This window comes from Euleptes europaea, chromosome 2 (genome assembly GCF_029931775.1).
Source record: "Euleptes europaea isolate rEulEur1 chromosome 2, rEulEur1.hap1, whole genome shotgun sequence".
Lineage (NCBI taxonomy): Eukaryota > Metazoa > Chordata > Lepidosauria > Squamata > Sphaerodactylidae > Euleptes > Euleptes europaea.
The window spans coordinates 49,838,144-49,862,923 of record NC_079313.1 but is presented as its reverse complement, the minus strand read 5'-3'; the positions used below and the strand labels follow the sequence as shown (position 1 = coordinate 49,862,923).

The window sequence follows — 24,780 nt, the reverse complement described above, 5'->3', positions numbered from 1 at the left end:
GTGGAGGAGGGGAGAACAATGTGATTAGCTGTTTTGGATCCCCACAGAAAAGTGTAATATAAAAGTGTAATATAAAAAATCAGCTACAGGTCAGTTAAATGGGAAATGTGTTTTTAGCAGCTAGTACTAAATTGACTGTCCATTCCAACAACCAGCCCAAATCCCTAAAACGTAAATAAATACCAAGTGCTCTGATCTCTCCACCCCAGTGGTATTCAGTGAACAGGAAAGGCAGACTTGTTCTGCACCCTTGTCTGTTGTACTTCCTGTCTTCATTTCCCCTTTCTGCTCTGTGAATAGTTAGGTTTTAGTTTGGTGATTATTCTACTATAGCTTGTGGCTGGAGAGAGAAAATGATAAGGCACAGTCATTATAACTAATCCAACCCATTACTGTCTTGATTTTCCTGACATTTTAACCTGAATGTCTTACCTATGCGTCTACACCTTGGTGATTCGCCTGATCCCTTCTGAACCAGGCTGCATTGTAGATTTATACAAAACGGGCAAAATCCTATGCATTTTAAGAGCACCTTTTTAAAAACTTCCAGAATAAACGCGGAGGGAGAAATGTTTGAGAGGCTGAAAACATCAAGAATACTTGCTAAATGGCATCCCTAGTTAGAGCTATCGGAACATGCAGCAAGCAAGATCTCTCTGGTGGTCCATTATAAAAGGGGCGCTAGAGGGAGGGCCACATGAGAGAAATAAAGGTACACAGGCAGCCCTTTGCAAGTCCTTGGTAAGAGCATTTTTTGTTATGCAAGCACAGGGAAGCACAAACTCATAGTACCCCAAGCCTAGCGGTTTCAGCAAAACAAGCAGCACTTTCCACTGTTGGCCGCAATGGGTCCAAGGCTTCTAAGCCGCCCCCGCCACCCATCAATGTCTGTAAAAGGTACAGATGTAAATTCTTTCCCACCCAGACCCCGGGAATCGGTCTGGGTTGGAGATTCAGCGAGAGGCGGCAAAACGGCGCTAGAAACAGGAAACTTTGCCGGTTGTGCAACTACCTCCTCTCTTTTTGGGGAGAGGAGTGGGAGCGCGCCAGCACGGGCGCGTTTTAAAGGTTGGAGTGAAGGCGGGCAGATAGCGACCCCAAGCAGTCGCGAAGACGGCTCTGAGCATGAAGGGAGCCGAAGAGTCTTCCTCGCTCAAGGGTGATTTGTGGAGCTAGGAAACGGGGCGAAGGGCTGCTCGTTAGTCACTGGCCGACCGCGAACTGGATCTCTTTTTTCTTTCCATTTCATTTCCTAATAGGAAGCGCCTGCATGTCTGGCTACAATGGCTGAGTGATTCTCCGGCTTGGATTCACCTCTGTTCCCCCCACCCCACCCCTGTGGTCCGCGGCCCCATCCGTCCCCCCCGGAACTGCAGCCTTGGCGCACAGCAGGAAGAGGAGTGCGGTTTGATCAGGTACAGAAGGGGGGGGGGGATTTGCTAAACGGCTCCCTTCGCCCTAACGCGGATGGTGCGGCTTTATCCTTTCCTCCGTCCATCCCTTTTCTCCCCACCCCCGTCTGGTTGCCTGCATGCCATTTATACGTGGGAGGTTTTGCCTTGGGTTTGCCACTCTAGAGGCACTGTCCCCCACCAGCCATATTCTCACAACTCAACAATAAGCCCCCCATGCAGAGTTTCGAGAATTCGGATGGGGGGAAATGTGCATCTGTAGAGTGGCAAATCCCATGCAAAACCTTCCATGAATAATCCCGACTAGCAGCGCCGACTGCTTGCTTGCTTGCTGCGCGCCCGGCGCAAATGCGCAACTGACAAGCCCGGCTTGTAGGGGCGGGGGGGGGGGAGGCAGAGCGAGCGGCGCTGGGAAAGGGCGCGTTGTTTTCCTTGAGCAGGGCTTTGCAGTGAGCATGCTTCCCCGCGACCGGCTTATTCCAGCCTGCGAGCGCCGGCTGCTGCTCCCGGCCCTTTGTTCGCCCGCGCCGCCGCCCGAGGGGCTCGAGCGCGCCCCGGGGAGCCTGGCGCGCGATGGTGGGGCCGGCCCAGAAGGCGCGGGCACCGGGGCACGCCGGCCTCGGCCAGGAGCCGGAGGAGGGTTTGGGGGAGCGGCGCTGAGCTGCGGACGGGGCTTTGGGCAGGAGCAGGCGCGGCTCCGGCCTCGCCGGCTCGTCTCTTGCAGATTGCCAAAAAGGAACGGGAGGAGGAAGGCCCGGGAAAGGCTTGGTGGCCTCTCCCCTGTCACAGCAGTAAGTTCACCCTTCGGTGCGCCGATGCAAAAAAAAAAAGGGGGGGGCTGAGAGTGTAGGGGTTTTAACGGGAATCGGTTGATGCAGGAGCAGAGATCAGGGGTTTTCGGTGGAAAGTTCTTCTGGTTTAGCCGTCGGGAGTGGGTGGGCTGTCTTTTTTTGGGGGGGGGTCTGCTTCTCTCTCCCCCCCCCTTTGCCTATTTAAATTTGGATCCTGCCCTCTTCGAGCTTCCAACTCAAAGCTATGGTGACACATCTGGAAACTAGGTATGTGTGTGGAAGGATGTAACGTCAAGGCTAATTGCTACAGCGAGTGGTGAGCCGTATGTCATGGGTGAAATACTCCTCCTTTTTAAAAATCCAGAGACGGCTGCCACTGACTGCAGCAGGGTCAATGTTTTTGTGCAGTGATGTCCCTGCAGTGATCAATACTGCTACAGTTTAGTGTTTCCTCCATTTGCTCCCTCTTGCAAGCTGTCCATCAAAGCCGGCAAGATGCCAGTAGAGTTGCTTTAGGTAAGCAAAACCTGGAGGAGGGGGTGGTTGGTGGAGAGGAGGAAAGCCACTCTTGCCTTGAAATACCCACTGAAGAAAGCACCCTTTGGCTTTCGGGGGGGAAGGTTTCTGTCCAGGTGTAATCTTCTTTGCAGCATCTGTGAACACAGTGGCTCATTGGGTTCTATTAAGAATTTGCTTGTTTTTTTAAAGAGCGTCTTTATTGTTGAGAGTGTAGGAGTGTGTCAATAGAACAGTTGTGGTATAGACTATAAACTAAGCTCCCTGATTGCAGTCAGTAATAGCCAATAAAGTGCTCTCTTCCCAGTGGACACTTGATGTTGTCTTCTTGGTCAGCAGTATTCTTTTTGGTTCTAGGGGCTGATTAACATATAATGCCCAGTCTATGCACCGGATTTTCCTCAAGTAAAACTGCAACCTCACTTGCCTTGTTCCTTCTCTGCTCAGTAACTACATGAGAATCCTTTCCTGCAATAACTTTTCTCATCACACTTTTGCTTATGTTACACCTACATTTTGTTGTTTTATCTTAATGTTTCCCCCCCTTTCCTGGTATTCTTTCTGGGTATTCGTTTCCCCCTTGCATCAAGTAAGGATGTAATACTCCCCATTTGAGACTCCTATGCAGAGTTGCTTCAGTCTAAGCACATTGATTTCAGCAGACTTAGAGTGAAGTAACTCTGCATCTGATTGATAAAGGGAAAATTTACGGTGCAGTGGTTCTCTCAGTGTGTCCCAGATTACTGATGAATCTTGCACCATTTTTCCATTTGGGCACATGGAATGCAATGATGGTTGGTTGCTGAAGTTAAAAACAAAAAGATTAGGAATTGCTCATCCAAACAATGTCAGGCTGTGCAAAGATAAAACTAATAGCAATTTTTGCAATTCAGTCTGATAAGCTGTAGCTGAAATCAACAGGTCTTCCAGCATTTCTGTCAGAGTGACTTTCCAGGGTTGCCAGCTTTTTTAAATAGCAAGGCTCAGGGTAGCTGACATGCAGAAAGTTAGCAGATAAACCCTTTTTTCATTGCCTCATTTTCACAGTGGGAAAAGGTTCATTGCACGGGTTGCAAAAATTTAGTACACTTGTTAAAGGTACAAATGCCCCCTGGCCTTATTTAAGGAGTCTGTTAAAATATTGTCCATTCTCGCTCCGCTGCCGGACCAGCTGGAAGATGGAGTTCTTGCTAGAGGTGTGAGGCACTCATCTCTGCTGCAAATGACTTAATAGTTTTTCTGTTGTGTACATCTTTGTAAAGATCCTTTAAATACCCAAGGTTGTGGGGGCTCATGTATGTATGACAAAATGTGTACCCTGTAATTTAAGAATATAGTTAAACGGTGGGGGGAATTTGCTGCAGAGGTAAAGAAAATGTTTGCCTCTCTTCAGCCTGTAAAGAACCCAATGTCTTAGTTTCAGTGTTTTGGTTGCTTATTTGCCAGTGCTGAAAGGATAAAGGCCTATGCTGCTGTTTGGGTTTTCTTTTTAGTAATGAATTTTAACTACTGATCTCAGAAAGTACTTAATCTGCCTTTTGAAGATTTTTGAAGGAACATGAGGCTACCTGGCCTGCCAAGCCTTTTTCTGAATGTCAAATTAAACTTAATGGGAGGCAGATCTGTATATTTAAGAAAGTAAAGGGCCTGATCAGCATGTTAAATGCTTCAGGAAAGGTTCTTCTTGGCCCATAGGTTTCCCACTCTAGGTTTTTGCTCTGATTTTCCAAGATGGATGAGCTCTCCCTTTGAGCCTATTTATTCCATCCTTCTGAGGAAACTCTCATAGTAGTAGCGTGTCTATCAGGACAGTGGAAACCACATAGCTCGGCACTCAGATTCCTCGCTTATTCTCAAAATTAATAGTTCTCTTGAATTTCTGCCCAGATTTACCCAATCAAAGGAAGAGGTCTGGTACCACCTTGACATGTGCAGGATTCCTAACGTGTATGTTGACATTGCTAAGGAGATTAGAAGAAGAGTTGGTTTTTATGTGCCGACTTTCTCTACCACTTAAGGGAGACTCAAACCAGCTTACAATCACCTTCCCTTCCCCTCCCCACAACAGACATCTGTGAGGTAGGTGGGGCTGAGAGAGCTCTAACAGAGCTGTAACTTGCCCAAGGTCACCTAGCTGGCTTCATGTGTAGGAGCGAGGAAACAAATCCAGTTCACCAGATTAGCCTCCGCTGCTCATGTGGAGGAGAGGGGAATCAAACCTGGTTCTCCAGATCAGACTCCACCGCTCCAAACCACCGTTCTTAACTATTACACCAAGCTGGCTCTCTACACCACGCTGGCTCTCTTAAACTGTCAAATGCATTGTTCGTATTTCATAAGCCAGGATCTCAGGGTTACTGGAGGTATCATTAGCAGCTGGATCAAGTAGCATGTCAGTCTACTGTATCAAATTCAAAGGGGTGTACATTCATACCCGCAGTTACCTTTTGTTTTCTTGGAAGATATCTGTGTTGGGGCTGAATGGGAAGTTATAATGGCCCAGGAGAAAGCCCAGCTGAGTGGCCCTGCGCTGTGCTGGAGGAAGCAACTAGTGAGCTGACAGTGACCCTTGTAGCTGCTGAATGGTCTGAGCCAAGTGGCCCCCACAGTGCTGGCAGCTGCTGATGCTTGGCTTTGCTGTCAGTGGTCCTCCTGTGTAGGCTATCTGGAACTTCCCTCATAAGCTACATGGTCAGCCTACCTCTCATCTGTGTACTTTTATTCAACGTTACCAAATAGGTGCATGGGACTAAGCAGAGACTTTCTTCAGACAAAGGGTTCTTTAGCAAGTCCTCAAAGACCACCATAGAATCTCACTCTTTGGATGTTGAAGCTGTCGGCCAGGGGTCCCCAACCTTTATGTTTGGAGCACTGGGGGAAAAACCCTCCTATGGCATATTTTCTCTTTTAGACTAAGTAAATGCTGCTTAAAGCAAAGTTTTTCACACTCAAAATGTGTGTCATGAAAAAGTCTGAAGACTTTCCATTTTTCCAGTGGGAAATCAGAAAATTTTGGGGAGTACTGAGAAAAAAACTCCTACAACACATTTTTTGGGGGAGTGAGGAAAAACCTTATCTGGCAAAGCATTTCACTCATTCCAAATGTATGGCATGAAGAAGTCTGAATTTTTCCCAGTGGAAAGTTTGAGAAATTTTGAGGAGTGCTGAAGAAAAAACTCCACTTGTACTATAGACATATACAAGATTTTCAAGAATTTTTTTAGTTAAATGTAAATAATTTCAGCAATAATTAATATGCCATAATGTATTTCAGGATAATACATTGTTTAGGATTTCAATATTTTCAATGTGCTAAAGTGTAGCTTAATATTCAAACAGGCTGGCTGTCCTACCTTTTGTGTCTTGATGTCTCTACATAATATACTTTGTTCACTATAGATTTTTTTTCTTTTTCAACTTTTATTTTCTCTCTACTTCTAAGGTGGTAAAAATTAAAGATACACATGCTATGATACCGTATGGTGCATCAATTTTGCAAATCTTTCTCAAGTATTTGGATATACTTGCAATTTTTCTTATAGAAAATGAAGCTATTTATACTTTTAAATTCGGTAATATTCCAATTTTGTATACTAGCTAAATTATAATGTATTTTATGTTCGCTTAGTAAAAGAAGGAAAATAAAATTACATATATGTAAGTTCCCCATGATATTTAACTTTTTTTCTTGGGTTCCCTCCCATGACTTCAACATTTTTTGAAAATTTACTCCTTTGTCCCCAAGTGCTTTTGTACCAGTCGTGCATACTTCCAGTATCAGGGAGTCTGCAGGGAGATAAGCTGTAAGAACAAGGAGATCCTGCATCTGTAAACACTTTTGCTATTAAAGATGAACACCCATCCCTTTCTTCTTGTGTGATTAGGGCAGATCTGCATTTAAACATGCTATTGTCATATTTGGTTTGTGTCTAAGGGTAAGTTAGTTGTTATTTCATTTCTACACACACACACACACATTCCCTGCGCATGACCAGTCCCAGAGTGACTTGCCATATGGTAAGCTATAGCTTAAGTAAGTGACGTCTTGTCAAAACCTGAGCTGAGAATCCACTTTTTGGGCTATGCTGTCGTGTCAACAAAAGACTATAGAGAGATGTTTTTCTCAGAAGCTGGATAAAAAAGAAAAAGAAAACCTGTGTGTGGCCATCCTTGAATATGATAGAGTAGTTGGGAACACTGACTGCTATACTCAGGAGTTCAACATGCATAGGTGTCCACGATTCCCCCCTCCTCAGTCATTCTTAATAGCAGTTGGGGTACATGACTGGCTTGCTATGGGTCACCATTGGCACACTCTTAAAGAGCTTTTAATGCACTTTAGTTAGTTATGTAGACAGTTTCTTATGACCTAATTCTGAATTTAATGTAGTGTACCTAAGGGACAAACTATTTTAAAGTGGTGCTACTTCTCCCAAGCCCTGGGGTCCCAGGACATAAATCAGGTGCTGTGAAAGTTCCAGATTAATGACTTTTATTATTGCAATTTTTATTTGTTGGCCTGGCTTTTAATGAGATTCTTTGGGATTAGGGAGAGCTATGGTAATCCTAAATGAAAGTTACTTATAATTCTAGATTTAAGGTTTTGGATGTTCTCATCTTTAAAAATGTACTTTTTAAAAGGCAGCTGGAAGAAAAAATGAAGAGTGGTTGTTTCTTTTTTTTGTTAATGATGAAGTCATCCAAGTAATTGGATTTAAGCTACAGAAAAGTAGATCTTCCAGGAAGATAGTTCTTCAGCCTTTCCCCCCTGTATTTCACCTTGGTAACTTGTTTCATTTCTCCCAGACTTCTAAGAATTTGAAAAATAGTGCCCTTTGTTACAGAACTTGCAATGATCCACTGTTTCATTTGAAGTCTCTGGAGATCAATTATACAGCATTTATCATAAGTTCTCTGCTGTTGTATGTTTGCACTATAAGCCCTGTCCCTTAAGGAATTCTCTGTGTGTGTAGATAACAAGTTGCTGCTCTTGAATGTAACTCGGAACCTTGTGCCTTTTCTGTTTCGTGTTTCGTATATGAAACCATGTAGGTTGGAGGAAGTTTGCATGGTGGGAAGCAAATAAATTATTTTTGTAAGTTCCATTGTGTCTAATAGAGAGCTTCTAGTATTCTGACAGGGTTTAGGGGCTTCTGAAGAAGCACCACTGACTCAACTGTGGTGTCCACTTTTGCTTTAGGTTGGAGCTACTTTTTGAGGAGAAGCCCTGATGGAGGAAAAGGGTACAGAGCCTATAGAAGTTCTTTTTTGAACATTACAAGAAGAACCTATGAATCTCCCTCCCTGGGTGGGGCCTGTTCCCTGTGTGCAATCCCATGCTCCTCTGGCCACTGAATGTTGCTTTTAAGAGTAAATCAGCCTAGTGGCCAGACTAGAGCAAGTAGGCTTACTTTTATTAACAATCCACAACCCTCTTCTTGCTTGTCTTGGGCTTGTCTCCAGCTCTGCTTCTGAGAGACTGAATTTTTCACAGTCATTCTTATTCCACCTCTGGCTGCTGCATACTTGCTTCATGGTCAGGCCCTAAGGGAACTCCCCGTCCACTATCCATGATGGAGCAGCCTGTGGTGAATCTCTTCTGTCCAGTCAGGAATACCTTTTCCTTTACTCCTGGAATGGTATGGACCTCTGGGGTTGAAGCCTCTAGGGCTTGCCTGTTAATCTGTTTCCAGGCCGCCATATTTGCCCCTTCCTTCACTGTTTGCTGCTTCTTCTGCCTTTGCTTCCAGCCTCACCCACTTGTTGACTCATACCCTACCCTTGAGTTGCCTTTTAAACTGTCTGAGTAGCCTTTTAAACCAGTCTTCCAAACTGGTGAGTGCTCACGAGACAGTGTCCTTCCTCATGATGACCTCTGTGGGCCTGTCCCAACCCACCCTCATCTGTGCGGCTGACTTGTTACTCCTTCTTGTACTCCCTCTTTTATCTGCGTTCTGTCCCGTTCATCGTTCCCCCCCCCCCCGCAAACTCAGGGCATGCTAAGGTGTGCCAAACCCCCTGCTCAGTGTGACTGACTATTGGTTTGCAACATTTCTTCAAGAATGTCTGAAGCCTTTTTGAACCAAACTGGGATTTCTGAGTTGGGGATGGGATTTCTAGGCGGGGATGGCCCGAGTGCTTCAGGCAGGAGGAAGGGGCGTGAGTGCTTGTTCTTTTGGACAGTTTTTCAGAACTATGAGAGGAGAAGTAATAATTTAATAAAATGTATGGCAGGGAGTTTAAGTTGATTCCTGGCAGGGTGGGCAGAAGGCACTGAAAGGTGCAACAGTGGATTTCTAGCCCAAATAATTCTCTGTGAAAGAGAGATCATTAACCTGAATTTCTGGAGATGAGGGGTGCTTACTGTTGGGACTTGTCTTTTAATCGCCTTTCATGGGATAGCATAACTCAGAGGTAAGGAAGACCAAAGTACTACAATCTAGCTTGAACTGGAAGAAGGTTTTTATTTTTGTTTTGCTAGAGGCGACTGTGATGTTCTGTGTGTGTTTGTATGTATCTGTGTGCCCATAATTTCCAGTTAGGCCTTTTCTATTTGAGGACACAAAAGCTTGGTTGGGCTTAATTTAATTTCTGCCACTACCAAGCAGTTTAAACAACAACGAAACTACAGTAAATTCCAAAATAGCATCTTATAAATGATAAAACAGTAGAACAAGATAGACATCATACTTCCCAGAAACCTGGAAAAAGAAAACCATTTTAATTTGCCATCTACACATTAAATGATGCCAGACATATCTCTTTGGCTGCCACCATAGAAAAATTTATGTCCCCAGTCACTACTGCCTAGCTCTTGAAAGAAGGGACACCGTTTTAGTTCTTAATAAGTGGATTTACACATACACTTGTTCCAGGCTGTTCAGGTTTCTATAGTGCAAAACAAGCTGTGTGAATCGTGGTCAGAAACAAATTAGGATCCAAGATATGTGCAGTCTAGTGGGTTAATTACCCAACCATCACATTCTGAATCGATTTAAGCTCCCCCCCGCAAAGGCACTTGCATGTCTAATATATTGCTGTAGTTCAATCTAGATGTTATCAGTGCATGAATAACTAGCAAGATCGGTATTCCCGGTTAGGGTTGGAGCTGATGCACTAACTAAAACTGATGGAAACACTCTGAGTTACTATGTGAAGATGGACCTGCATATAACAGCACCCCAAAGCTGTGAATTCGGTTCCTAACTGTTTTACAACCCTGTCTATAACAGAATGTGACCATCTCCAGGTCTGCAGACACGCAAAAACAATATTGATTCTAGGTAGATCCAGTCCATTAACAGGTTTAGAATATTCACACCCACCCTTAAATCAGAGGGGGGGGGGAAAGAAGAAATAGATTCCAGATCTCCAGACAACCTAATCCCACCAGTTTCATTTAGATATTAAATAGCACCAGAAAAATAATAGAGGTCCTATAGTACTCTATAACATTTCATGGACTAGAGGAGAAGTTTCCAGTACCGCTGCTTGAAACCTATCTGCTCGGTAGGAGTGGAACAACCTGAGCCATGGTGGGTGGGTCCATCTTCTGTGTCAGGCAAACGGTCGACTGATAGAAAGCTGCGGAGATGTCTAGGAGACCCAAGAGCATTACACTTCCCTATGTGGAGCAGAAAGCAAATTAATTTACGTTGAGAAATAATGTTCTTTTTAAAAGATACTTGCTTTAAGGATTGTAATATTGATTATAATACACCATCATTCCGTACAGATCAGTCCATAGCATTTGAAATGTTAACTTATGCATCATTTTAGAATCTGTTTTACCCAAAGCAGTTATCCGATCTAAATGCTCTTTGAGAGACCTGTGCTAGTATAAACATAAGTAAATATTAAAGCTTCATAGGAACAAATGAACAAGTTACTTTTTATTGTAGTTCTTTTATTTTTTTCTGTCTTCCCCTACACTTTCAACATGATTCATGACAGGAAATTTCATAATATGTGAAGCAAAGCTAGGAGACAAACACATTATTGGGTCATTTATGCAACTTTATCGATGTAACAGAGGTATCTTCGATGTGTTTTGTCAGAGTCTGACTTTAACTGCTGCTGCTTATGTAACACCTGCCCTGGTCTTTAATATTGATGGTGCATTTTATTTCATGAACCTAAAATCACCTGTGAGGATGACTGCTAAGATGTAACTAGCAAAAGCTACCCCCATGGTCTTTTGTGTCTGTTTTAAAAAAGAGCATAAAGGAAGAGTGGTGAGACAGAGTTCAACAACAAGGTCCCTCTTTAAATCTGGCAGTAAATCTTCAAGACCTTGTTCATCTGTTCCATTTTTCTGTCCCCAAGTCTAGAAGTGACCTTGGCAGCATCCTTTGTTTTGAATAGAGTCTTGCTGGAGACAGATCTGCATTTGCCTACCTCCATGTAAAATTAATGGCTTCAGATTTTGCAACACAGGTATGTCTCTTTCCCCCAAATTAGTACAATAAAACGTAAAAGAGAGTGCTCTTGGTTCAGCTTGTAGGCTTAGGGTAAGTATAATGTTCCCAGTCTCCTAACCATGGGTGGAAAATTGTGGTCATGTAATTGCCCCCTCCTTTTCACACAACACCCCCTTTTCCTTTTTGGACCAACTCTGTTTAGCCTGAAATGTGAATTTGCAAATCCACTTCTAACCCTGGTTGCAGATTCTGGTTTGAAGATATCTAATTCAGTGCAGATATAAAAGTACTCCATGGGTTGGCTCTGAAAAGAGGAAAAGGGGGGAGATTGTTACTTAAAGGCAAGTCATGCAATTCTACAGTATATTCTCTGTTTCCATCATTAACATTATACCTTCACTAAAGCATTGCAAGCAAAGTACTTTTGTATGCAAATATGTACTAGTTATCGGTTCTTGTAGGTTATCCGGGCTGTGTGACCGTGGTCTTGGTATTTTCTTTCCTGACGTTTTGCCAGCAGCTGTGGCAGGCATCTTCAGAGGAATAACACTGAAGGACAGTGTCTCTCAGTGTCAAGTGTGTAGGAAGAGTAAAATATAATCAGAAGGGGGTTGGGTTTGTCCATATCATACCAGGGCACTCAGGTCTATGCTGGAAAGGCTGTGGCAACCCAGCTAATTTTCTGCACTATTGGTGGACATGCCCAAAAGTTAGTTTATTTTGGGACAAGATCTTGTGTGAGAGAGAATTAATCACGCTATACAAAGTCCTTCATGATGCTTTAATTGTCCTACTAGAAAAATTTGATATTCAACAACTCTCTACCCAAAAACGGGAACTGATTTTAATACTGCTACTGGCAGCAAAAATTCTGATTACCTCATACTGGAAAAAAGCAAAGATGCCTTCTACTGGGCAAGGGTATGAGAAGGTGTGGAACCTTTTAATTTTAGATAAGATATCTTCACAACTCAAAGTAGCGAATAACTTATCTTATTCTACAAAATTTTAAAATAGATGGCTGCCTTTTCTAGAATATGTGGAGAGGGGGGCATCACGACTTAAACGGTGTCCACAAAACTATCGTATGATTTGGATTTATTAAGTTCTGCTAAGTGGTATTTTTTTCTGTTAAAAGCACTGATGTATAATGTTGGAACAAAGTATAATATTGGAACATATTTTGGAACCAAGTGTTGAAACATATCTTGACTGTACTACGATGTTTAACGTGTTGCTGTTGTATTTTTATATTTGTTGTTGTCATAAACTAAACACAAAATAAAGAGTTTAAAAAAAAACTTAGAGCATGAAGAAAATGTTATCTAAACAGGGTGACAGTGAGCTGTATTAAAACCCTTTGTTTGGCATAAAAGGTAATACCATAATTTTAACCTTGCTAAATGCCTGAGGACTTTCCTTGGGAATGCAAAAGCTGGGATTCTAAGAATTTTTAGTAAAGTCCATTAAGTTTGGGTTTAAAAAAAAAGATTGGGAGAAGTAGTGGTGGCAGTTGTGAACATTGACTAGTCTTGCATTAAACTGTCTCAGAATTGGATGCACACAGTGTTGCCAGCATAGCCCAAACAAAGTGGTTGAACCGAACTAATACTGGCATAAACATACGTGCTGTAGTGGTTCTTGAAAACATAAAGAGCAGGTTCAGTTGTGTGGAAGAACACTGTGTTCATTGTGATTCATTTTGTTATTTGATCCACTTTGATTGGGTAAGAGTGGCAGTTACTCATAACAGTTGAACTGCAAGCTGTGTGGCATCAGTAAATTTAGCAAACCATCTCACCCATTTCTTGGCTTTTATGAGGCTAACATGCAGTCGACAGGGTGATGGGGAAGAGGGAAATGCAACATGTGATTCTTCCAGCTTGTTAAGGCACCGTAAAACTATGCCTTGGTGCAGATAAGCTTAGGGCTGAGGACGTTGTTAATATTTATGATGGATTTAAATTCCCATTGTGGACAGGCAGCTTCTTCAAGAGGGGAAATTCTCTCCTTTCTGAGATTTGGGAAAGCATTTATCCAAGGACTGAGTCACATGACTCTTCCTGGAAGGGGTTGCCACTGCTTACCCCCAGTTCCTGACTGCTAGTGCTGCATGAAAAAGTAGTAGCATTGTTAACAGGGATCCCCTTCCCAGATGTTTGCTGTCTTCTCTGACTCCATCTTGGCTAAATTTGCTTTGGCAGCCATTTTAAGAGAGAGCAATGCCTTGCTTTGGAGAAGATGAGGTCAAGGTGCTCCTCAGGCTATGCTAATGAGTGGCCAAAATTTTGTGTGGGAGACTGATTCACTGATGGCACATTGCCATGATGGCATGCAAAGCCAGGCACCCACCTAGATCTGTCAGTGAAATTTTATCAGCAAGGGCAAGTCTTCCTGAGTACAAAATCTAATTACTATCAAGCAACCAGGTGGGCTTGGTTACTTTTTCTGACTTTGTCTGAATGTCTCCTCCCAACCTGACTCAGGTGTGGTTGGAGCCCTGCCAACCCTTTTGTGCACTCGGCCTAGATGCAATCCCCGCTCTCTTCCCCGTCCGTATTTTTCCATATTCCCCATGTATAGGACAACCCCTGATTTCTTAATTTTGGGTTAAAAAAAATAGGGATCATCTTATACATGGGGGCGTCTTATACATGAAAAAATACAGTATATGTGTTATATAGATTATTATTATTAATTTATTTTTGCCTGGGGATAAGGGACTAATATGAAAGTTCACTAGTTTTGCTTTTGATACAGTTGCAGTAGGTGAACAATAATAGTGTGGAACAATAGTGTGGTCTGGTCCTAAAAATGCCAGTGGGAGAACTTACACTCAGAACTTCCACATTCTGCTTTTAAACAATTGCTGTTCTACAGGAGGAAAGTCCTTCTCAGGACCAAGTTTCTCAATTGAACATTTTTATTGCTGGTTTAAATTTAGTATTTAGTGCTGTTATTTTATGCTGTCTTTATGCTGATTTTGTCCCATGCCATTTTGTTTTATTAGATCAGGTACCAGGTAAAAGTATATTAATGTACTAAGACATTTGACGCAATTAAGAACGGTGGTGGTGGTGGTGACAACTGAGTTTCCCCCCCTTGAACCCTATGTATAAATATATTATAATTACTCAAAGGGACAACAACACAGAATGTAAGATAATCCCCTTTTAAAAAGTTACACATCAAAGAAAAAATGTTTACTGGACATAGCTGCTACAAATGTATGACAACCCCCCCTTTGAGGGCATACCTGGGGTGGAAAACAATTCATGATTTGCAATAGATACTCCCCCCCCCCCAATCTTGCTTCATTGGTTTTTATGACTGTTGTTTTATCAGTTGTTGGGTTTTAATTGAATTTAAGTTTATTGATCGAACAGATTTTATATTGCTTGTAATATGGATTTTATTGTTGACTTTATGTTGTTGTATGCTGCCCCAGGAACCTGTGATTGAGCGGTGGCAAATAAATGTTTTGGGCACCATTTCAAGAAACCTTGGAAATGCAGAGTGTTAAGTACCTTAAATAAATAAAATTAGAGTCTGCCCTAGGGTTATCTTTGTTTACTTCCAAGGGAGGCTTTCTTTTTCAATGTGATAGTTCCCTTAGGATTTTTGTGTCTTTTGTTTTCTTTTCAGATAATGCAAAACTTTCTGTTGACTATTTTAGGGCTCGTTTGTGTTGCACCAGTTAGGGGTGACTCTTATTTCCAGTTGCTGCCTGCAAGGGAGGAATAAAGCAACCATTTTAGTGGTTACCATCATCTCTGACATTCATAGCTTTTAGTCTTTTGTGTGTGTGTGTAAAGTGCCTTCAAGTCGCAGCCGACATATGGCGACCCCTTTTGGGGTTTTCTTGGCAAGAGACTAACAGAGGTGGTTTGCCAGTGCCTTCCTCTGCACGGCAACCCTGGTATTCCTTGGTGGTCTCCCATCCAAATACTAACCAGGGCTGACCCTGCTTAGCTTCTGAGATCTGACGAGATCAGGCTAGCCTGGGCCATACAGTCTTTTAGTCTTTTACACACATCTAATGTGAGCTTTACAAGCGCACCTATCCCATTATTCATTCACTGCCTCTTTTGCCAGTTGCAGCATTAATCAGGTGGCCAGACCTGAATGGAATAATAATTTCCATTCTAAAATACTAGGGAACTTTTTGCAGCGAGAAAGTGGGCTATGGGCCATGTAATTTTTCATATAATAGTGACATTGAGGCCAATAGCAACTTACTGCAACCCCTTGTATCTCATTTTGTTCTCTTCTTGGGTCTGCAACATTACCCTTTGAAAGACAAATGAACAATAGGCTGTAAAAGTAATGAAATATATTTTTCTGTTTATTCTTTTGCGCAAGAGTCATCTAGCCTGAACGTTCAGAGCTGTTCAGTTTTGTCTCCTAACTTGTAAGAGAAACGAAGAGTTTATGTGTGTGTGTGTCAGAGAAAGAAGCAGGAGGCTAAAAAGTGTGTGCATTATTTATTTATCATTACTCTATCAAAACCTGGCAATCTAGGAAGTGGGGAGTTCTCACTCTGAGGAGGAGGGCATCTTGCAACACTGGGTGATTCCCACTGGTTGCTCAGGGAGGCAGGATCAAATTTCAACTTTCTGTCTCCTGGACTAGAATCGCCCCTTCCCCAGTTCATTTCCTGCCTCGCAAAGGGAGAGCAGCTTCTGTGCAGCTCTTTGCTGTCTTAGGTCTTCTTTTACAAAACCTACCCTTTATTTCTTTCTACTTTAATTCATATACTCTACCTCTCAGATATACCTTTATTCTCCTCCAGCTTGCTAAATTTCTCCTCTGATCTATTTTTTTCTTATCGGATCCTTATCTGACAGAAGCTATTTCCTGCCAAAACAAGATGGTGGACGTCCTGTTTGACTAATACATTTCTCCAGAGGACTGGGACCCGGACTTACTCATGGCTATGCCACAGTCCCAAGATAAGCCCTCTTGCAGCTACTCTTGTGGCTTTATGGAGCAGAGCAAGAAAGGGGGAATTGGAGCCACAAAAAGAAAGAGAGTTGGCTCGACTCATTAAAAAGGCAGGGAAAGAAAAAAAAGGACTATAGCCTCTAGCCACTTCCCGAAAAAGAGTCGGCTCGACTCATTAAAAAGGAGGGGGGAAAGGGCTTCAGCCTCCGGCCGCTTCTCGAACCCTTCCATCTGCCAAGAGCGAGAAACAACTCCCACAGCTGTTTTTACGACAAAATGGAGGAGGAGAGCCAGGGCCAGGCCAGCAGTGGCAAAACCTCCTGCAGCCGTTCTCATGGCAAAATGGAGGAGGAAAGCTGGGGCAAGCTAACTGCAACCACAGGAAAGAGCGCAGATGTGGCAACTGATAAAGGCCTAGCAAATGTAGCACCCCCTGAGTAACAGCTTGGTTCATCTTCAGTCTTCGGTGCAGCCCCACATGTGGGGATTGCGCCTGCGCGCAGGCCTGCTGCCGGTAACTTTTATTAGCCTTAGACCTCTAATTGGGGATGCCCCTCCCCTCCGGCATGCGGGATGGCTTCGCGCCGAACCACCGCGTGCTCCTGGGCGGGCATCCCCTCCCTCCTCAGTTCCTTCTTTGCCGCCACCGAGAACAGAGCTTTTCGCCTGACCTCAGATTTCTTATCCAGAATTGCTTTCGTTTTCGTGAGTTTTTTGACCCGGCTGCCGCTTAGGTCCGCCTAGCCAGCCCTCCGCTATTTCTACTTCAGTAAACTCGCTCCGGAGAGTTAAAGTTTACCCTGTGCCTTGGTCCCCTCGTTCCTGTGCTGAGGGCTGTGATGGCTCCCAAAATGCCTTTCAAATTATGTCCTAAGTGCGCCACAAAGATACTGCACACGGACCAACATGATCTCTGCTTACTTTGCTTGGGCGAAGGGCATAATGTGTCAACCTGTAAGATATGCCAACAATTTTCCACCCCGGCTCGTAATGCCCGTGCCAACCGCTTAAATGCAGAGCTTTGGAAAAAGGACCTGATGGCTCCCTCCCCATCAGCCGGTTCCCAAACGTCGCGAGACGCCAGATGCGTTTGCTCGGCTCTGATATCGCCGACCCCCGGATCCAGCTCGGATCCGAGACTATCGGATCCGTCCCCTCAATCGGATCCGACCCATGTTGCCAAGAAGCATAAACACAAGACCAAACATAAGGACAAGCGCAGCGGTTCCAGCCACCCAAACTCCAAGCCGGCCACACCCACGCCTCCCTCCTCAGATCTGACGATCCTCCAGACGGCACCGACCCTGGTACGAGGACCCCCTCTTTCCATTCGGGATCCCCTCTCCAATACTTCTCGGATGTCGACCTCGATCCTTTAGAGGACCCGCTGCTGCCATCGGATCCGAACCTCTTGGATCCGACCCCTCGGATCCTTCCCCTCCGGATCCGAGGAGACCTCCACAGCCCCTACTGGCTCCTGCCGCTCAGCCGACTATCTCTCAGGAGTTACTGCAGGAGTGGATTGCTTTCTGCAGCTATAGGCAGCTCAGTCTACAGGGTAGACCACTGATTTTTAACACCCCTCAACTGCAGTCTCCCTTCACTCCCCTGACTCAAAGGAGCCCCAGAGTGGACTCGGATCCAGACAACCTGGAAACAGGAGCCTCCATAGACAGGTCAGAAGGTAGATCCGAACCTTCTCCGGATGAACTAGTAGGGGACACAGAAGCAGTCTCCCCCTCTGAAGACCTAAAACTGAGGACGGAGCAGATGATACGGATGGTGGAGGCCCTAGATATCAATATCTCCACCTCGGACAACAAGCCAAAGGATAAAATCCTCAGCCGCCTATATCCTGATTCTCCTGGGATTGCCGCCTTCCCCATCCTAGAAGGCCTCACCGAGATTGCGAGATCTGTATGGAAGAAACCAGCTTCCACCCCGCCATCAACTAAAAAGGTAGAGAACCTTTACCAAGTCAAGCCAGACTCTGCTGAATTCCTGATGGTGGATCCTCCCCCTTCCTCTATAGTCACGGGGGAGATGCAAAATAGACAAAGGCAAGGGCAACACTCTACTCCTTCAGATAAGGAGAGTAAATGACTGGACCAGCTGGGAAGAAGGGCATACACCTCCTCTGCCCTAAACTTCCGCATCGCTAATTACCAAACAGTAATGAGGGTTATCAACTCTTCTTCTGGGAAAAGGCCACCCCTCACCTAGACCTTCTACCTGAAGAGTCCAGGTCAGCTCTGAAACTCATCCAAGCAGAGGCAACTCGCTTGTCCAAGCAACAGATCAGTGCAGGCAACCACGTCACTGAGACAGCAGCAAGATCAATGGCCTCAGCAATTACTTTACGACGTCATTCATGGCTACGCACCACTGCACTCCCCCTGGATACAAGATCCCAGATTGAGGACCTTTCCTTTGATGGCGACACTTTGTTTGCATCAGGAACTACTGAGTTCCTGACAAATATCAAGAAAGACCGACAAACGGTGAGATCCTTGGGCGTTACCTCTTCCTTCCAATCCCAATGGGACAGATACCAGCCCCGCCAACAGAGCTTCAGGCCTACTTTCCAGAGAAGCCAGCACTACCAGAGGTTTCAACTGTATCCTACCCAGAGCAAATTCCACCACCAACCTGGCCATCAAGGACAACGCAAGCAGGGCTTTAAACAAAGACCCGCTACTAGTCCCCACCAGAAGGAGCAGAGGCAACCCAACCAGAGGTTCTGACTACCTGACCCGGCCAATCAGGAGAACTTTCCCTTTCTGAATAGATTGGCCAAATTCGCCAAGGCTTGGCGTTCTGTTTGTTCAGACTCTTGGGTCCTCAAAGTAATTTTAGAGGGCTACCGCCTAGAGTTCAAAGTCCAACCTTCTTGTTCTCCCACCAGTTCCGCACGGGACAACCCGTTTCCAGATTTTGCCCCCCAGTTTCAAGAGCTCCTGTTGAAGGGCACTGTTCAAAGAGTTCCCCCGACTTGTTTTGGCTTCTTTTCCAGAATTTTTATGGTGGAGAAAAAGGACGGAGGTTCCAGACCCATCACTGACCTCAGAGTCCTCAATAAATGTTTACGGATCTTGAAGTTCCGAATGGTCTCATTGACTTCTGTTGTGGAACTTATTACCCCCAAGACGTGGTTCGCAGTCTTAGATCTCAAAGACGCGTACTTTCACGTGTCCATACATACTGACCACAGGAAATACCTTATGTTTTGATACCGGTCAGAGATTTTTCAGTACTTTGCTCCCCTATGGGCTCGCCACAGCCCCTAGGGTTTTCACTAAATGTATGGCCACGGTTATATCCTACTTTAGGAGCATGGGGTGCTAGGCCTTATGGTTAATCTAAAGAAATCCAACCTGACCCCATCCCTACAGGCCCAGTTTATAGGAGCAGTACTGGACTCTAGCAAGGGAAAGGCCTTCCTACCCCAGGAGAGGATTATAGCAGTCAGGCGCTTGGTGCAACATTTTAACAGGTGTAGACACCAGCCGGTTATATCTATCCAGAGGCTCTTAGGCCTCATGGCGTCCACCACTGCGGTCACCCCATTTGCTAGATTACAGATGACAGAACTCCAAAATTGGTTCCTCAGAAGATTTGACGTATCTCGTCACTCCCAACTGCATAGATTCTCAATCCCTAGACGGATTGTACGATCCCTACAGTGGTGGCTTTCCGACAGTAATCTCCTCAGGGGCATATCCTTTGGCTACTGGAATCCTGAGTTTACCCTTACCACAGATGCTTCCATGGAAGGCTGGGGTGGTCATTGTGGAGATAGATCCATACAGGGAAGGTGGGATGCCACGGAGTCATCCTTACATATTAATCTCTTAGAACTTCGAGCAGTAAGTTATGTACTTACCTCTTTCACAGATATTCTTCGGGGCTCCCGAACCCTCCTTCAGTCCGACAACACCTCCACAGTGTTTTACATCAACAAACAAGGAGGCACCGGATCAATTCTCCTGTGCTCAGAAGCCCAGAAAGTCTGGCAGGTGGCCCTCCAGAACGACATCCACCTGAAGGCCATTCTTATAGCAGGGATAAACAACACCTGGGCAGACTCCCTCAGCAGACGGTTCCTCACGAACCACAAATGGGAACTCCAGGGTCCCTTTCTACACCCAATATTCCAGGCATGGGGGACCCCCCAGGTCGACCTGTTTGCCACCAGGGAAAACAGAAAAGCAAAGAGGTTTTGTTCCCTAGCAGGAAACGACCCGATGTCCCTCGGGGACGCCTTTCAGATCATCTGGTCGGGCACCCTTTTCTATGCCTTCCCTCCCTTCCCACTCTTACAGAGAGTTCTGGAAAAGGTCAGAGCAGACAACACCTCGTGCATCTTGATAGCACCCCTGTGGCCTCTCCAGATCTGGTTTACAGAATTGGTCCAATTGGCGGGGGGGGGGGGGAATTACAGATACCTTCCCAGACACCCAGGTCTCCTCAGGTGTGGCGACCGCTTTCACCACGATGTGAACAGGTTACACCTAGCAGCCTGGTGAATAATGCCCCAACAGAGACTGGCTGCTCTTCCCCCGTGAAAGAAGTCATCCTCCAGGCCAGGAAACCCTCCACTCGATATTCTTATGACAGAAAGTGGGAGAGGTTTACCAACTGGGCCGGCTGCAGAGGGTTTTCTCCCTTCGTTTCCCCGCTTCCCCGTGTTTTGGACTACCTATTGGATCTGACTCAGTCAGGACTCTCGGTGTCCTCCGTTAGAGTACATTTGGCTGCTATTTCAGCCTTTCATGACAAAATAGAGGGTTACACTGTATTCTCACACCCGCTTTCCAAGCGCTTTTTAAAGGGACTCAATAATTTGTTTCCTTCCTTACCCAGATTAGTTCCGCAGTGGTCCCTTTCCTTGGTTCTAGCCAAACTCATGCTACCTCCCTTTGAACCTTTGGCTCAGATTCCTTTGTCCATGCTGTCGGCCAAAGTGTCCTCATCGCAGTCACGTCAACTAGGAGGGTAGGTGAGCTTGCCGCCCTTAGAGTCGACAGCCCCTTCCTCAAGGTGTATAGTGAAAAGATTGTGTTACACCCCAGTCTCAAATTCAAACCCAAGGTAGTCTCCAGTTTTCACCTGACACAAGATTTGGTACTCCCTGTTTTTTCCCCTAGACCAGCTTCTCCAGCCGAGAAGACCCTACACACCTTGGACCTTAAGAGGGCTATTTTATACTACATTGATAGAATGAAACATTTTAGAAAATCAAAATCTCTTTTTATTTGCTACCAAGGCCCTAAGAGGGGACAGCCAGCATCCCCGCAATCCATTGCAAGGTGGGTGGTTTCAGCAGTGAAGCTAGCGTATAACGCAGCAAACACGACATGCCCCCTGGTAGTCCGAGCCCACTCCACCAGAGCGCGGGGCTCTTCCGCTGATCTCCACAGAAGGGTTCCAATCGGTGTCATCTGTAAAGCACCGATATGGGCAAGTGAGGACACATTTGTCAGACACTACGCGTTGGACCTGCAGGCAAGAAAAGACGCGGCAGTGGGAAAGGCAGTCCTCCAGACTTTGTTCTCCTAGATCGACACCCACCCTTGTATGGTAAGCTTGTTAAAATCCCACATGTGGGGCTGCACCGAAGACTGAAGATGAAAACAGAGTTGCACTTACCTGTTACTGCTGTTCATTGAAGTCTTCGGTGCAGACACACATCCCTCCCTCCAACCCCGCTGTCGACCTAAAAAAAAAAGAAGAGAAAGAATTATAGTAGGTTAGGGAATGGGCTTGCCAGAGATACAGTGTAAAGACTCAATTATCAGAGTCAGACTCCGCATTCCTGGTGTGGACCAGTAGCCTTAGGCTCTTCCACCAATTTATGAGTAATCAGGTATGTCCTGTGCCATGCTCTGCATGGTATGTCAAGTCTACAGACCCTAGATGTTCAGGTCGGCGGCAGGCGAGGAACTGAGGAGGGAGGGGATCCACGCCCAGGAACACGCGGCGGTTCGGTGCGAAGCCGTCCCACGTGCCGGAGGGGAGGGGCATCCCCAATTAGAGGTCTAAGGCTAATAAAAGTTACCGGCGGCAGGCCTGCGCACAGGCGCAATCCCCACATGTGTGTCTGCACCGAAGACTTCAATGAACAGCAGTTACAGGTAAGTGCAACTCTGTTTTCTGCAAGGCCTTGAGAGTTCACCTGGCTCTCCAGAGGGCAGCTTTTTGAATCAGATGGCTCCAGCTGTGTTTTTCATCAAATAGTAATGTACCATCTCCTCTCTCTGGCAGAGGCCATGTGGGGGAACCCAGCCTTGCATCCTAATTACAGAGTCTGTATAAATGCCCTAGAGAAAGGGTTGCTGTTCTCCCCCCTCCGCGTTCATTTGGGGAATGCAGGGTTCTCTCCTAAGCTCTCCCTGCAAGGACCTTCTGATCAGGAAAGCATAAAAATGGGACCTCAGGCTTATCAAGGCCAGTCCCATAGATAAGGGTCCAGTAAGGCGGCTAGAAAGATTATCCCTTTGGGCACCCACTCCAGCCACGCAGCAGAGCATGCTCCCTTCCCCCTCCCGTCCCTCATGATGAGGCAAGGGAGGCAGGAAAATTCCTTTCAAAGGGACAAACCAACAAATTGAGGAGTAATACCCAATTTCTCTATGAAGAGAAGTACTATTCCATGCTGGGCACAGTCCTTAAGGCGCGGGTTTGGTCAATACACCCCGAACTCAGAGGAACCAGAGGAAGGCATCTCAGCCTAGGGCTCTTATGTTTTCACATATGCATCAGTCGAACTAGTTCTGCTCTCACCATGTCTGAGTCATTGGACAAGGCCAATGAGAAAACCCCCCTGAGCAGATCACTACTAACATTACCAAAGGGCCTTATACCTTGGTTCCCCACATCATGGCTATGCAGTAGGTGACATTGGGGAGGCGCCCCCTAGGGGAACTCCCCAGCAGATGCCTGGGGTTCAACCAAGATTCCTTGGTTAGAGCACTCTTAGCTCCTGAGAAGGCACATAGGTACCAGTCTTTGACATTCAAGCAACAGTGTTCGTAGCCATCATCACTATTGCTGTGTTAGCCTATGCCACAGGTTATCAGTTTAACTCAGGACTGCAGGGGCAACTCAGTTCCAGGGGCAAGCTGTGGTTTCACAAGGGTATCCTTCCAGGCTGTATCTCTAACCTCATGATTTCTTTCCCCTCGGCAGCCGCCTTCCCCAAAATTGACTAAGATATCAGTAGAATTTGGGACAAGAATAAGGCCAGGCCCAGGCACATTTGCAGGGAGGCCAAGGGTTTCCACACACTTTCATCTCTTCCTACCCTGGCAGTTTTTGGAATAGGGGATACACAGTAGTCAAACAGCAAGGGTCCCCCTCTTTTTTGGGGGGGGGGGGTCTTTCCTAAGGACAACCGTCTGCCAACATAGTTGCTCTGATAGGACTGTCGGAGCTCACCATACATGGAAGTAGCAATATCAGGTCACCAGTGATAAGTGGAAGATCAAACCAGTCCCTAGATCATGGCTTCCTTCACTTCCTGGCCTCAATGATCAAAATTGGTCATATCCCACAGCTCCATTCTCCACCAGGACCACTTCATTTGACCCTGGCAGTCATTCAAACATTGGAGGCTATTCTTGGTTTATTTCTATAAGGAGTGCTCAAAACAGTGCGCTGTCGAATGTGCATTAGTCACGGCCTTTGTCCCCTTTCCCCCTCTGTTAAGGTAAAGGGTATTGCATAATGTACTAGACCCCAACTATACCAACACGTCCATAGTGCAGAAATGCTTCTACAGGGAGACCTGGTGGGTTGATCAGTATAGACCTACTGTTTTGGGCCCCGCCTTCGGCCTCCTTAATATCTAGGATTTCCCCCAGGCATTTATGTGTATCGTAACCCAGAGGCCTGAGCCCCAATCTTCGATCCAGCTCACCAACTTCCTAGAGGATCTTGGGTAAATGGCTTAGGCCTTTTGATTTCATGCATAGGTTTGGTTCATTAGGCCTCTATTACACAACAGACCACTACAAAGATCTCTCAGAACTTATCATTAGACAGCTCTGACAAGTGGGTCAAGAGATCACAATTACCACTCCTGCTTAACAGAGCCTGACCTGGTGGGTCATTCCAGCAACCTGACGAGGGGTCAGCATGTTCCTGTTACTATTTAATTCAAATCTCTTGGTCATCAGACCAACACAAACACACCCAGGTCGATCAGTTTATGGTTCATACTCTTGCATAGGTGTCTGAAAATACTGGAACTCAGGGCTATCCCTAGAACACTACTGTTACCCGAATTGCTCCTTTATATGGGGTAATTAGCTGAGCAATCGGTAACTATGTATTTATATAGCGGGTTCGCACTCAACTCTACCAGAATCCGTTTAATGAGACCTTGAATAAAGACAGAGACTAAGAATTCCAAATTAAATAGTGTCTATGTATTCAAGCATTCAAATGGTGCAATACACACATACAGAGTGGCTAAGAAATAACAGAGTAGTACAGGGACGTTTGCCAATGTGGCAGGAGGTCGTTGATTAAATATTTACCGTATCTAGACGAGGTGTTGTCCAATTTCACGTAGGCTACAAACAGATTGAAAAGGAGGACCGAGATAGGGGCAGGGGTTCCGTAGACTTGACCAGCAAGGCGGGAGGGAGCGTGGTAAGGCTGCGCAGACCAAACCAACAGAGTAACGGCAAAGGT

General features: G+C 45.4%; 1 protein-coding gene across 1 annotated transcript in view; it reads left to right on the top strand.

Annotated features, from left to right (window-relative positions):
• Positions 1-2,172: 2,172 nt before the first annotated feature.
• Positions 2,173-24,780, top strand: part of LRRC8D (leucine rich repeat containing 8 VRAC subunit D) — a 56,817-nt gene continuing 34,209 nt past the window's right edge. Inside the window, exon 1 of the mRNA XM_056844264.1 lies at positions 2,173-2,203. The gene's annotated coding sequence lies outside the window, so the exon portion shown is untranslated. The remainder of the gene's footprint in view (positions 2,204-24,780) is intronic.